This window comes from Puma concolor, chromosome C2 (assembly GCF_028749965.1).
Source record: "Puma concolor isolate L17-30 chromosome C2, mPumCon1.1.hap2, whole genome shotgun sequence".
NCBI lineage: Eukaryota > Metazoa > Chordata > Mammalia > Carnivora > Felidae > Puma > Puma concolor.
The window spans coordinates 49,403,729-49,420,184 of NC_141675.1; the positions used below are offsets into that span (position 1 = coordinate 49,403,729).

Genomic DNA, 16,456 nt, shown 5'->3' on the forward strand with positions numbered 1-16,456 from the left:
ATAATCCTTTTAAAAAAATCAGAAATAGTGACTTTTACCAAATACTTCTTGAGAAATCATTAAGGATGATAATATTTCCCCTTTTACTCGTTAAAATTAATCATCATTTATAGCATTCTTGGAAGGAATCTTTATGATCATGAATTTATAAGACTTTCTATGTTTTCCTGGATTCTAATTACTAACATTTTATTTAGGATACTCATGTGAATATATACAAATGGAGCTAGACTGAAATTGTACTTTTTTTGTTTCCATTGAAAAATAATGTTTTTGAGTTTTTCTGAATTCATTTAAAACATTATGAAGTTTGCTTTCTTTCCTTATGCTCTGGAACAGTATAAATCACCTAGAACTTATCTGTGGCTTGGAGACATAAAAGAAAGTTATTCTATAAATTTCTCCTTTTATTTTTCTTCTTGGCTCAAGTTTCATATTTTATATTTTCCTAGAAATAGGTATGTTTAGACCAAATTTTCTCACTCATTATAATGTTGTGTATAGCGTATGTTTTCATTTGTTAATACCTTTTCTAATATGGTATAAGTTTGTTTTCTTATTTTTCTTCTGGCTCACAATTCATGTATTTTTGGCATTTCTAATAAACTACCCTTGGATTTATCATTTCATTCATTTTAGGTCTTTCTTTCTGGTACGGTTACTTCCCTACAGTGTTTTTCATGTACCTATTTGGTTGCCCATTTTCTGTTTTGGGGGTTGAGTACTGATTTATTTATTTTTCTTATTTAGTAATGAAAAAGTTTAAAGCTATCAGTTTTCCTGAGCACATCTTTGGATTCATTATATGTATTATGTAGATTTTTAACAATATTTTTTTTCTTTTTACATTGTAGTTTTGTGCTCCTTTTTGACCCAAGAATTATTTTCTAAATCATACTTTTAAATTTCCAAGTATTTGAGTATTCATTTTAATTCTATTTGAATTTCCTAATTTATTTCTAATTTTATTGTACTATAGTAAAATTGGTCTCTACTATTTCCATATATTAGAATTTTTTGACATTTCCTTTCATGCCTAATACACAGATAATTTATGTAAATGCCTCATGAGCCTTGGAACAAAAGTATATTCTCTTTTAAAATGATATAAGCTTAAATACATATTTCTATTACTCCGAACCTGGTCTTTTTTTATATTTTTACTTTTCTCTTCTTGGTCAGTGGAAAATTGAAGTGTTTTAAAGTTTTTCTTTTGGTGTGTGTCTCTGTTTCTCATTTTTTATGTTGTTGTTTTTATTTTATATCCCCCAATTAGATTGTCTTTCATTCTTCTCTCTATAAATAAATGGTAAGACCACAAACTCAGTTACTCAAACCAAAAATTAAAAGGGTTTCCTCATCCAATTCAATAGTAAGACTTGTTAAATCTACCTCCATACAAATTGCAAATCCATCCACTTCCCAATCTCTCTACTAACACTACTCTAGTCCAAGCCAGCTATCTCCTTCATAGATTACTGAAATCAACCCTCCAGTAATCTTCTGATTCCATTCTTGAATCTCACATGGAAGTCAGAATGAACTCCCCTGCTCCTCTGCTTAAAATCTCCCAACGGCTTTCCATCCAAACTCCACATAGTTTGGACACTTTGCACAAAATGCACACTTTGATATGCTCACAAAGTATATAGGTTTGGCTTGAGCCTGTCTCTCGGTGACCGTATCCTTCCCTTTCCCCAGCACCCTCTAGCCACACTGGCCTTCTCTCTCTTCCTCAGATAAGACAAGCTCACTCACATAAATAGAGTGTGTGTACTATTCCCACTTTCCAGAATGTTCCTCTTCCTGTTTTGTGCATTGTGGTTTCCTTCTTGTTACTCGGATCTTAGGTGAAATTACCAATGTCTCAGGAAGCTCTGATCTGATAGATACTTATTATATCACCCAACTTTACTTCTCTCTACAACATTCACTATTGATCATTTTATCTGGAGGTGTTTATTTATTAATATCTTTCTGTGTTCCATTAGAAGCTTTTTGAGAGTAGGAATATTGACTCCCCTTTTAAATTGTCCAGTAACAGAAAAGTGTTGGCACATGATAGATAGTCAAAATTTGTGCAATAGATGAAAGAATTAATTCTGTGCAAAAGGTATAAGGCAATTATGCTTTCATATGGATTATAACGGTAACAAAAATAACTGTCCATTTTAATGCTTTTTGTCTTGAATTCAAATTTGTCTGATTTTAGCATGAGGACATATCCATCTGTACATGGTAGAATAACAGGAATGGGGACTCATCTCTCACATTGTACCATTATAAAACCATACCTAATATGTGAAGCAATAGTTTTCAGACATTGAACAACAAACAACACAGGATAGTGATTTGTAAGAGAAGGAAAACAAGTGAATTTAGACCTATGAGTGCTCCAGCTTATAGCAAGTTTCTGGATGGTACCAGAAAGAAGACAAACCCAGAGCCCAGCAGCCTTGCTGAGTTGAAGAAACAGTATGCAGTTCATGAAAGCCAACATGAATAGAGTGTTCACAGCAGAGAACCAGAAGGAGGAAGATGCAGAGATGGTCTGGGAGATTTGCTGAAGGATCCCCCAAGTTTTTGGCTCAGTGTTGGTATGCACCTGTGTATAAGAAAACAGCCCAAGACTTAGGAAAGACCCACTGGAAAGGAATGAGCAGAACAATCCCCAGAGCTCACACAGGGCCAAACATAATTTGTGCTCCCACCAGCCAAGTGGAAAGGCCTCCTCTACAGAGAGCATCTGTCAGTCCTCAGGAAAGCATTGCCTCAGCAGCCAAATTAGCTCTAGACTAAAGGCTGTCCAGGACCTGCTCTAACAAACTTTAAAGGCAGGTTATGAAAGGATCGATTGTTTCCAAGTAACTTAGTGAGTCCCAGAAAAAATCCCCCATACCAAAAGAGGGAGAGATTCAGCACAGGAGATAGAAAGGAACCAATATCCAGCATACAGTCAAAACTTAACATGCATGCAACGTGGCAAGAAAATATGCTCCATAGTTAGGAGGGAGAAAGTCAATAGAACAGACCCTAAAATGACATAAGTAATACAATTCAATAAGAGCATTAAAACATGTTTTTTAAATTCCCCATATGAACATATGAGGAGAAGAATGAGGGATATAAAAAACATTCAAATCAAAATTCTACAGATGAAAAATGATACTGTGATTATAGATTAGAAACTGCAGAAGAAAAGTGGGGGAACTTGCAGACAAGGTGATAGAAACTACCAAAATGAAATGGAGGAAAGAAAGACAACAAAAGTTAGAGCCTCAGTGAAGTATGAGTCTATATTATACAGCCTAAGATGCATGTTTTCAGTCCTGGGGAAAAGGGGGAACATAATAAAATATTTGATGAAATAATAGTCAAAAAATTCCAAATTTGATGAAAACTGCAAACCCAAGATTCAGAAAGCGCAATGAATCCCAGGAAGAAGAAACATGAAGAAAACTATGTCAAGGCACATCATAAGTAAGTTGTTGAATTTAACATTATTCCTACTAGTTTTCTGTTGATTTTTCTTTGGATCATTATTTATTTTCAAACTTTCTGAAACACATATTTTCAGTATCTCTTTTGTGGATTGCACATCATTTTAAGTTTTTTGAATAGAATCATTTTCTCCTAAAAGTCTATTTTTAAACGTTTTTAAATGTCTATTCATTTTTGAGAGAGATAGAGACAGAGCATGAGTCAGAGAAGGGCCAGGGAGAGGGGGGAGACATAGAATCTGAAGCAGGCTCTGACTGTCAGCACAGAGCCCAGTGCAGGGCTCGAACTCACAAGTTGTGAGACCATGAATGACCTCAGAGCCGAAGTCGGATGCTTCACCAGCTGAGTCACCCAGGCGACCCCTCCTAAAACACTATTTTATTTGTAATTATTACTGAACAGTCATATTTTTTAAAATTTTATTTATTTATTTCGGGAGAGCACGTGCACATATGCATACAAGCAGGATAAGGATAGAAAGAGAGGGAGATAGAGAAAATTCCAAGCAGGCTCGACACTGTCAGTGCAGAAACCAACATGGGGCTCTGGGCTCTATCCCACGATCCGTGAGATCATGACCTGAGCCAAAATCAAGAGTCAGATGCTTGAACAACTGAGCCACCCAGGTGCCCCTGAATAATCATATTTGGTTTCACATCCTCCAGCTTATTTTTATTTCTTTTGTTTTCTGTAATTTGCTATATAATCTATGTTTGTTTTTCTATACCCCTGTGACTGTGTCATTGATATCCTCAACAAGTGCTCTCCTTAATGCCCATCACCTATTTAGTCCATCCCCCCATCGAACACCCCTCAAACAAACTTCAGTTTATTCTCTGTACTTATGAATCTCTTATGGTTTGTTTCCCTCTCTGTTTTTATCTTATTTTTACTTCCCTTCCCCTGTGTTCATCTGTTTTGTTTCTTCAATTCCACATATGAGTGAAGTCATATGATATTTATCTTTCTCTGACTGACTTATTTCGCTTAGCACTATACACTCTAGTTCCATCCACATTGTTGCAAATGGCAACATTTCATTCTTTTTGATTGTCGAGTAATATTCAGATGGACTTTTTAAATTATTGAGTCTATTTTTCTAAGCTTTGACATATGAAAAACTTGGTTAAATATTTAATTCTTGGTTCACAATTTTATATTCAATACTTTTTAATAATATTGCTCTACTGCTTTCTTTTATCCAAAACTTCTAATGAGAAGCCCGATAAGTAAACTTACTTATTTGCCTGCATAATGAATAATATTTTTACATAACTGAAGATCACTAATTCACCAGGGTAACCTTTCCCCCTTTTTCTATCTCCTTTTTCTCTCTGTCTCTGTCTCATCTCTTTCTCTTTTTCATGGGCAATGAAACTTCCTGAATTATAGGATGATGCCATTTCATTAAAGTATTTTTATTCTAATATTTCTTTGAATACTCTTTCTGTTCTCTTTTTCAGAAAATCAACTATCCACATATTGGATTCTAATATCTATTTAACAGTCCTCATTTAAAAAATTTTTCCTTGGAACTAAAAAAAATTTTTTTAACTTTTATTTATGTTTGAGAGACAGAAAGAGACAGAGCACAAGTTGGGGGGGGGGGCGGTTAGAGAGAGGAGACACAGCATCTGAAGCAGGCTCCAGGCTCTGAACAAGCTGTCAGCACAGAGCCCAACAGGCGGCTCAAACCCACGAACTGTGAGATCGTGACCTGAGCTGAAGTTGGATGCTCAACTGACTGAACCACCCAGGCACCGCTTCTTTGGAATTTTTTAAATTAAGTTCTCAAGTATGTTACTGATCCTATTTCTTAGATTACTAATACGTGTTCTAGTTTAAAATTTATTCTAATATTTTGTAACAACATTAATTTTCTACATTATTTCCTTTATTAGTACTGTTATTTTTAGTTAATACATCAGTTAATCATTTTATATCAAAAGCTTAAAAAAATTTTTTTAATGTTTATTTATTTTTGAGAGAGAGAAAGACAGAACATGAGCAGGGGAGGGGCAGAGAGAGAGGAAGATACAGAATCTGAAGTGGGCTCCAGGCTCTAACTGTTAGCACAGAGCCTGACGTGGGGCTTGAACTCACGAATCATCAGATCATGACCTGAGCCAAAGTTGGATGCTTAACCAACTGAGCCACACAGGTACCCCTATATCAATATTTTTAATAGCTTGTATCAAAAAATTCCACATTTTCTTTCATTTTCTTGATAATGCAAAATTGTTATTGTCTAAAGTCTCTCTTCTTAGGGAATACAAGATAGATTTTAGATTGTTTGTGTTTGTTTGCTGTAGCAGTTTTTCTGTCATACTTTGAGACTTTCTGCCCTTCAACAGTAACAATGACAGTTGCCACTATTCTTATTGCTCTACTACTCTGATTACTACTGCTAAGACCATTACTAATACCACTTACCAACACCACCACCAGAAGTTCATCCTTTCTCATTATTACTCTTTTCTAGGCCCTATATCACTCAAAATACTATCAGGAAGCAAAATCCAATTCTGAAGATTGAAGAAACTTTCATGTAAGTAAACCTTACAGTGTTGTGGTTGGGATTAAAGAAACCAGTAAGGGATGTTGAGGAGCCCAAAGATCCTCAATGGTGGAGAACCCTTACCACTCTGTAGGCCTCAAATGGTAAGAGTAGAAAATAGTGTTACTAGCAAGCCAAGCTGGAGGACCAAGCTGGGATAACCAGCAGAGTCATGTGCTAAACACTTTAAATATATTATGTCTTTTAATTCCCACAGTGAGATAGGTGTTATTATTACATGAATTTATATAACTTTCCCAAAGACACAAAGCCAAAAAGTTGCCAGTCTAAGTCTCCTAACCATCTCTGACTTTAACATCCATACTCCTACCTTCTGCAATGATCATTTTTTTTAATCAAATCCTTATTGAGCCCCTTCTGTAGCAGGTACTGCCAGAGGTATTGGCCATAGACTCATGGACAAAAGGAACATGATCCTTCCTCTCATATAATTTTCTTACCTTTGGCGGGGTACAGATCTGCCATTCTGCTATTTTCCCTAAACTAGTGTGGGAGACATCTCTCTAACCCCCTCAGACCTTCCTCTTCACAAACAACATCATGGAGGTTTGAGTGTTGTTGGCATATGTTCATTCACTTTCCTGAGAACCAAAGGAAGGGAGGTGGGACTTAGGCAGAAGAGTTTTTTTTCTGCTGTTTTGTCTCAAAATTTGTTGGAGCTCAATCTCCACATCCAGTAAGCCTGGCTGAAGACCCAGCTGGTACCACAACAGCACATACGGTGTTGCTGGGAAGAGGTGTTCTCCTACTTCAGTGTGTTCACCCAGATGAAAAGTCAACCAGAAGGACATTCTGTGCTTCTGATTTTAGGTCCTTGAGTATTTGGTCATTTGTTGTCTGCAGTTTGTTTCACAGTAGACCTGCTTCCAAATTGTAGCCCATCAAGTAAGAAGCTGCTTAGCCTCGAGGTTTTCCTCAATTGTGGCTGAGCTGCAGTTGAAGAATTGGCTCAAGACAAAATATTTCGGTTCTTTCCCACAGTTTATTCATGCGTATAGCCCATGCCTCTCTAACTGGTGGACATTATTGGCGGCTTTCATATTTGTTTGTTTGCTTATTTCTGCAACACCTGAATTTCACTTAATTTCTGCAACACTTTAATGACACTTGCTGCACTGTGTTGAGAAACTAGTGTTTTGTATACATTAGATTGAACTTGTGTCTTGATAATAACTGTTGGATTTGTAGTATGAGGTTAAGACCTTTCTAAAAGTCAATAGAGATCATTTTTATTGCTCTTTTTTTTAGTTCTGTTGGTTAGCTTTACTGCTACGAGGGAGTAAAACCCTTGTAAATGTGCCCTTACAAATTCTCCATACATGTTTTAAAAAATACATGCTTCAGAGCGAATTTGGTTGTAGCAAATAAAAGAAGATCAAGTTCCCCTAATAGGTGACTAAATGAAGAAGAAAATAAGGAAGTTAGGCAAAAGAGTTATTTTAAAGTGAGTGGGTTCAGATGTTCTGTTCTTAAATTTGAAATGAAAATAGGATGTTAAAACAGAAATCTGCATAGAGTTGCAAATATGGCCTTGCACTCAAACTCCAGCCGTGGCTTCAGTGAATAATGGGATAAATAGAGCACACTGTGGGAGGAGTAGAAACCTTGGGAGACGATTACAGAGGAGGAAAAGGAGCTGGATTCAGCAAAGGAGACAGATAACTGACGGAGGTTTGCACATGGTGCATTTCCTTTTAAGTGTTTTTTATTGGGTTTAATATCAAGAAATTCTTTATCTCTGGTTACAGATTTTTCCTTCTATCACTGATGTTTCTTCATTCTCTGCTTTGCATGTGCTTTATCTTTCCCAATTAATTTAGACACATTTCCCTTATTAAGATAACATATAAATAAGGTAGCAATTCCAACTGGATATCCTTATCAGAGCAAACCTAGGTATCGTGTGGTAAAACCTCCATCATGAAATGAATGTTAACAAATCATTTTCATAGGAAGTGTCCCTTTTATAGACAACTTCATGCTCAGTGATTAGCCCAGGAGTATGACTCCTAAATTAAAAGGCATTTTCATGCTATTTTTCATTTGATCATGAGATACCTTTCATGCTGTTAATTCTCCTTTGGTAGCAATAGTTACAGCCAAGGTCTGCCGGTCACAGATGTACTCCCCTAGTATCAAACCTCTCTATTCATTTATTCAACATGCCTTAATGAAGCCTCTATAACATCACTTGTTATGTGCTGAAAACAATTCAAAAATAATACCTGAGAGTCTCTATCTTCAAGGAGATTACTGTTAATGGATTACTAATAGTCATGAGAGTCAATTTTTTAATTGTTTTCTTTTTATTGAAGGCTTTTGGTACATCTAGAACTTTGTACCAATGTAGAAATAATCATTATTTTCAAATGGAAAAATCTACCTGATTTATTCAAAAGGGAAAGGAAACATGTATTTAGGAATAAAGGAAACTGAACTCTTTTTCCAATTGAAGGTTTCTCTCAGAAGCTACTGGCTTTAATGGGATTATCGTTGAAGAATATTAGCCTTGAGTCAGTGTGCTCTTCAGTGGTTGAGAATAATTTTCAAAAATTATAATTAATGATTATTAAGTGAGTCAATAATATAGGCCCTCCTTTTGTCCAGCATGAGGCTAGGTAAGAGAAAATTTTTAGAGTAATTATGACATAAATTGAGAACCGGAAGTAACATATAAAATAAGTTTAAATACACTGCCTATGCAGCGATACTTGATAGTTTACAGACAACTAATTTATTTGATTATATACTATTCTGTCTTTTGAACTGGCATAAATATGGTAGAGCAGACAATCAGGACTGATATAGCAGGACAGATTAAAACATTACAGAAGACAAGGAAGGGAGAAACCATTTTGGACTGGAGTGGTAGACAATGTAGTCTTCTTTATTTACTTTATCTTTTTAAATTCTGTTTTCCCAGCCAGGGCCTTTAGATGCTTCTGTATTCATTCTGTAACTCAATTGTAGTGCAGATTTGAATGAACAATTAAGAGGGGAAAACACATTATTAAAGGCAGGTGGATAGGAAACAGAATAAAATTTCTATAAAAATCACCATCGAAAAGAATACAAAGAGAGGTGAATATGTGACATTTCTTTTACAGCCACTTCCTCATTTTTACTAGACCCACTGCCTGGATTCTTTTGTGCACTGAGTATGTTGTGGGCCAAGTCTAATTTCTCATGAATGTTGTGTTCTGATCATAACTCCTGCCAGAAATTTGGAGCAGTGTTGTTCAGATCAACCTGGACAACAATTACGTGCTCTGTGCACATGTTTAACTAAACCAGTGATCAGAAATGACACTTTGCAGCAAAACGGCAAAGTTGGAAACGGTGAGTGAACATTCCCTTGGTCTCTTTAATCCTCTTTGGGCCAAACAAAATAACTAAATACACATGCATACACAGATGAAGGGCTTTTAAATGCCTTTAAATGTTTTTGTATGTTTTTAAAATTTTTTCAAGGCAGCTTGAACAAACCATTGCATTTTAATGGCAATGGTGATAGTTACTAAAATGCCAAGGTGCCTGTGCTCATAACAGGTCTCTCCCAAGCCTCCCTTTATACTTCTCCTATCTTAACCTTACTGTGTTACATCGCAGGCCTCACATGTGCAGGTCACTGGTGGAGGTCAAAGGAGATCACCATGGGGAGATAAGAGAAAGATAAAGGGTATCTTACCATTTCTCAGTTTTTGTGTGTACAACACTTTCTACTTCTTCAGTCAAGGGGGCATATGGGTCAGTGTCTGCCCTCTTATTTGAACTTGATCCTGACATGTGATTCAGACAAGGCAGGAAATGGAGTTTATTTGAGCAGATATATGTCTTTTTTTAATGCATATACACAATACAAGCACATCTGAAACTTAAAATTAGCATATAAACTGGGCACAGTAGTCTTATGGCACTCTACTTGGAAAATGGAGCCAACATAAAATAACCAGAGAATAAATATAAGATTGTGTGGTAAGTAGCTGCTAAATTGTGAATTAAAAGCAATAAATAACCAATAACACTGCATTTATTTTCTCTCCTGTGTAAATATGTACTTTTTTAAAAAAAACATTTTTATTAGAATAACTATTCTACTCTCAGATTTATTACTATCTTCCAAAATGAAAACCATCCAAATTTCAACATACAGGATTCAGCTGCAACAGCTGTACTATTAAAAAAAAATCGCAAATACAAACCTAAGATGAACATACTTGGCTAAACAGCATTTTTCTTCATTATTGGCTTTTGGTTGTTGTTATTTTGGCTAATTTGATTTGGACAATTGACATCCAACATCTCAAAATTTCTAATCCCTTCTCGGAGTCTCTGAGTGAAAATAGTAAAAGTAAGAGGTAATTTAAAATCATTAAAAGGATAAAAACAAAGAAATTCTGCAAGGGAAATAAAACTTTTTATAAACCAAGAAAAGAAGGCAAAGGCAAGAGGGTATAGAGAAACCAGCAAGACAAATTTGAAGCAGAGGAAAGAGTAATAAAAAGTATCATGTTGTTACAAAAATAAATAAAATAAAATAAAATAAAATAAAATAAAATAAAAGGGATAAGGAAATCAAAAGGAAAGGGAGAAATTCTAGAAAAAGATATTCTCTGTGGTCAAGAGAGGATTGCACAGGAGACAGTAGATGTGGGTTTCACCTTACTCATTGCTAACTGGTTCTGTGACTTTGGGCAGGATATTGAATCTTCCTGGGTTTTACTTCCAACTCTGTAAAATCACTTTTTCTCTAAAGTATAAGATCACTTTGGTTTCTCAAAGTCCTTGAGAGAAGACATTTTTACATCTCTTTGTTTCTTCTTTTGCTATTATTTACTACCAAAAAATTAAAAATAATTAACTTGCTACATTAGACTGACTGAATACAGCAAAGTACGAATTTAATACTGCCTGTTTTGACACATGAAAAGATTCTCAACATTACTCATGATCAGGGAAACGCAAATCAAAACTAGAATTAGATATCATCTCACACCTGTCAGAATGGCTAACATCAAAAACATAAGAAACAAAAAGTGTTGGTGAGGATGTGGAGTGAAAGGAACACTCGTGCACTGTTGGTGAGAATGCAAATTGTGCAGCTATTATGGAAAAAAGTATGGAGTTTCCTCAAAAAAATTAAACATAGAAGTACCCTATGATCCAATAATCACACTACTGGGTATTTACCCAAAGAATATGAAAACACTAATACAAAAAGATATATTCACCCCTATGTTTATTCCAGCATTATTTACAATAGCCAGAGTATGGAAGCAACCCCAGTGTCCCATCGATAGATGAATGGATAAAGAACTGGTATTTACATACAATGGAATATTACTCAGCCATAAAAAAGAATGAAATCTTGCCATTTGCAACAACATGGATGGAACTGAGTGTATTATGCTAAGTGCAATAAGTCAATCAGAGAAAGACAAATACCATATGATCTCACGCATATGTGGAATTTAAGAAACAAAACAGATGAACAAGAAAAAAAGAGACAAACAAAAAAATAAGCTCAACTATAGAGAACAAACTGATTTTGTTTTGTTGGTAAGAGAAGGGAGGTGGGTGGGGGGATGGGTGAGCAGGTGAAGGGGATTAAGACTACACTTATTGTGATGAGCACTCAGTAAGGTATGGAATTGTTGAATCACTATATCGTACACCTGAAACTAATTTAACACTGTATGTTAATTATACTGGAAACTTAAAAACCTCTAAAAAAAATACTGCCTATTTTCAGAGTTAAAATAGTTAACAGTAAGGTACGTAAATGGGTCCTCATTTCTGTAGGTTTCATTTCCTGTAACTATTCACAACTCCCCTGAGTGTATGTGATGCACTGATACACTAAGAATGCCCGAATGGCACAGTACCCCAGAAATACTATTTCTTTAATGTTCTCTGACTAAAATGAAAGCAAGAAAAGAGAGTGAGATGAATTTGTCTGTGGTAACTGAAGATCAAATACAGACTGAGGGCTGCGCTTATGTAAGGACAAAAGAAATTATCAGGGTATTTCTATGGTTTATAAATGTACTGCTTCTACTTTGCTTTTAAGGATTTCATTTAGTGTTTCCATTTTGATTATAATTCATGACCAAAATGAGGTAATCCTTACTAGAGTTGGTTACATGAAAGTGTTCAATAAATACTAGCTTATTATTATTAACTTCAAAGTGTGTTTGTATTTCATAGCTTTTACTTTTCAACTAAAAAGATGAGTTGGCAAAAGCACATTCATGCATTAGTAGTAAAGGTAGAAACCATTAAATAATAAGGAAACAGGATTAGGAAAAGCAAGGAGACGTGGATATATAAATTACTATGAAGATGAATTTTTTGCCATGGTTTGTTCGACTTTTCACTCTGTCAATAATTAATGTCTACACACACACACACACACACACACACACACACACACACACCACTTTAGAAATTCATGTCCACAGCAGGAAGGAAGGAATAATTTTAAAGATTCATGAGTTGGAGTTTAATTTATCACAAAAGGAAATCTTTTCTGAGACTACATTCTTTGTCAGCATATGTAAAAAAAAGTATTTTATGTTTTTGTTTGGAGAGGCATTTTTCATTCCCATTATATCTGGAAGAAAATGGCAGTGCTTCTCTGTGAACAAAAGGCAGGTATCTGACAAGATCTAGCTTTAAAAACAATAACAGAAAGCATGAAGCCCCTTCAGTGTGTAGAAGGTTCTTCCATCACAAGAATGAGTTGGTGGAGTGAGCATCACAACTTGCAAGAAAATCTTGCTCTGACTGGGAAACAGGGATCATGACAGTTTAAGATGATTGAGAAAAACTAAGTGTCCTGATCTTTACTCATAGATTTTGGTCACAAAAAAATGAAGATATAAACCACTAAGGCAGGAAAATATGATTCAAAATCATTCCTTAAATTACTAGACAGAATAGCAAAAAGCCACTTCTGCCTTGAAAATGGTTCCACTCAGGATTGAACGGCTAGAGCGTCTCAGAGACAGGAGCAGTGAGAAGGCATTCAGCATTATCTCACTGGTGGGTCTAGTTTAGAGAAAGAGAGGCTATTAAATCCAACAGTACTTAAAATATTAATACATCAAACCACCAGGCAACTATAAACACATCAAGTGCTAATGCTTTGCAGTACTAAAAGCAAATACATGAAAGAAAGATGACAATCAATATTAAAGAAGAATAAGGAAGCCCAAAGAGGGACTAATTGATGATTGACACAGTTGAGTATGGGTAAGAGAAAAGAGCTACATAATACTCTTCTTGATGTTTCTTTAAATATTACTATAAAGTTTACTCATCTGGTTCACAGTTGAAATTCTTGTATATGGCAGGCACTGTGTTGGGTAATCAGGAAGTGTCAAATGACTTGAAGTTTCCTATCCAAATGGAGCTCAAAGTTTTGTTGATTAAAAAAAAAAAAGAACAAAACAGAAATGAGTCATTACAGTACTGAGTCATGGGTGTTACACGCATCCATGGTGGGTATAGAGTGCAGTGGAAACACAGTGCAGGGAGCCCCCACACTGTGCCAGAAAGGTGGAGGAGGCATCTCAGGCAGGCGGAATCTGAGATGGGTCTTGAAAGGTGAGGACATGTTCTCTAGGTAGAGTCAAGGGAAGAGAGAGGCTATTCCACACGGAATAAACAGTGTGGACGAAATCCAGAAGAATATAAGGGCAGAGACCGTTTGGGGAAAGGTGAAGGACCTGTCAGGAGAACCGCGTGTGGGGAGGCCTGAGCTCACCGGTGAGGCTGCTGGCTCAGCCAGAGTCACAGGCACAGTAAGTCTGAGGAAGTAAGTTACTCTACAATTAGACGAGCAGTGTCCAATCAATAAAGTGAGAGCAATTCCTGCACCATGTGGAATATTGACTGAGTCTAGATCCAGACCAATTTAAAAATGCGTGGAACAAGAAATTATTTTATAGCAAACACTAAGGATTAAGGAAAGTATAGATGCTTAGTCCAGACAAATCAGTCTGGCAAGAAACATGTAAAAGGGTCCAAATTAGCAATGTGCCACTTGTTTTCCTTCGCCCCAAATACTATCCAAACAGTGCATTGTATAGGTGTTATTATATCCTTCCCATCCCTCACAACATGCATGTGTACACATGTATATACACACAGAAGGGATACTGCAGGACTACTTTGGACCCATTTAGGAACATCAGAAAACTATTTAGCTAGTAAAACTTCAATGAGGTCTCTCTTGTTTCTATTTCCAAAGGAAAAACATTGCACCATACTTACAAGCTGCATGTGTTTTCTCCATCAGCAAATACATGTCATATGTCAAAATAAACTGGCCAAGAAAGTGTAAATAAATGATTCAGTACAGCCCCATTACCAGTACTGGAAAAAAACAGAATGTAAAACTCAGAGTACAACTCCTACAGACTGTGAGTCAGGAACACCATGTTTTCACATAATGGGCGGTACGTGCTGTAATGAGAAGCGGGAGGTGGAGGGAAAGCTCTAACATCAATGGGTGCCATGGTGCCCTGTGAACTCAGACTCTCCTTAACATATTGAGATGCCCTACTTTGCAGTCTGTCTCCTCCACATGGAATAATAATGCTCCTCAAAGGACAAGAACAGCTTAATATTCATTCACCTTTTTCCCTCAATACCTAACACAACTTAAGCACCAAACAAATCCATTAGGCTGAATCAACTTACAGAACCAATATGAGAGTCAAAAACTGTGATAAATAAGATCAGAAGAGCCTAGCATAACTGTTTACCATGTCTGAGCAATGACTAAACCCCTCTCAACAGGTGAGGAACTGTGGTTATCCATGGGAAGCCCACAGAAATAAGAAGAGCAGAGAAGAGAACAGAAACTAAGCTTTGTCAATTACCAGGGCAGGAGCCCTGCTGGGAAAGGGATCTTTGCTTCAACCATAGTAGACCAGAAAATACCATACACTCCACTGACCAAGTTTCTAGGCATGCGTCACATTATATTCTGAATATATCTTTGTGACACTTTCAGTTATTATTTTAGCACAGCACCTCTGATTTTATTAGGTCATGGGAGTTGTCAGCAAATAACACTGTGCCTGGCACATAGTGGATATCACAAAAATTATTGAATAAATATATTTGAATTTTTCCTCTCAAACTGGCTATTAGTAACTGTAGGCTACCATGGACTGTAGCTGGAACTGGCTGCCTGTCATTCTTGGCTGAGCTCAAGCCAGGGCAATAAAACTACTATCAACCCTGTTCACAACAGCCACTGCCAACATTCTGATAGTGCCAGACCCTGTTCCATGTTTTTCATGCGCATTAACTCATTTAGTCCTCACTAATAATCCCATGGATAACTATTATTATGATCCTAACTTTGTAGAAGCTGAAACTGAGGCATAGAAAGATAGGAATAAGGGAAATGTGAAGGCAAAGTCTTATTAAGGAAGACCTGGCTGTTAATTACCAAGTCACAAGGATTATGATACATTATTACTTAGAAGTCACCCATATAGGAGGGGTGACCAAGAGTGAAGGGTGAGTTAGTGCGCTAGATGCAGGAGCTGGTAATTGTCCTGGACTGCAGTGAGAAAAATCAGAAACAAGGCTGGGTTTTTCTGGGGTCAGATCTGATGTCATAAAGATGACAATAGCAATTTAGAAAAGTCACAATTCTATGTATTGAAGTCAGGCTTCACTACCCCAATTTGATGGAGGAAGAAAAATTACCAATATCTTGTCAAGTTGACAGCTCCTCAATTCTGGGGTTTGGCATCACAGCTTAGGGAGTGCTAGAATGCATCTACAACTTGCAGGGACAGGACTATGGTAAGCAAGGACTGACTGACACAAAGTAGATTTAATCTTTTTCAAGTCATTCATTTAATGTCCTTTGGAGTGTTTGAGAGCTCTTAGTTACTTGGGCTCAGACATTTATACAGTGAAATTTTTAATGCAACATTGAAATTCAAGTGGGTTTGAGATTACCCAATTCAGTTCAAATATCTACCTTCTACCATGAATACCTGCTCAAGTCAACGAATTCTCTTTATATCCAGAAAAGAGCAAGACTGATTAAGCACTACAGTTTTGTTGATCTAATAAGTAACACATCTAATAAATAAGTGAAGTTTTTGGCAGGGTCAGGGGACTCCTCCATCCTGCTAATTAACCAAAATTTAACTTTCTAAGAAGATGCTACAAGGGAAGGGGAAGATGAGTCTTTAACCTAAGTTACTTGGAGCCCATCCATTTTCTGAAGCTTTAAGCAATGGTTTCTATGCATGTGTTTGGGGTTTTTTTTTAATGGAAAGAATATCCTTAGCTTTTGTTTCATTGAAGAAGTCAGGACACTAGAAAAGATTAAGTGGTACAGGT

General features: G+C 36.3%; 1 long non-coding RNA gene across 1 annotated transcript in view; it reads left to right on the forward strand.

Moving 5' to 3' along the window:
• LOC147577243 (uncharacterized) overlaps positions 1–16,456 on the forward strand; it is a 46,785-nt gene that overhangs the window by 6,163 nt on the left and 24,166 nt on the right. Inside the window, exons 2-3 of the long non-coding RNA XR_015240068.1 lie at positions 5,984–6,049; positions 9,187–9,418. This is a non-coding gene — a long non-coding RNA (uncharacterized LOC147577243). The remainder of the gene's footprint in view (positions 1–5,983; positions 6,050–9,186; positions 9,419–16,456) is intronic.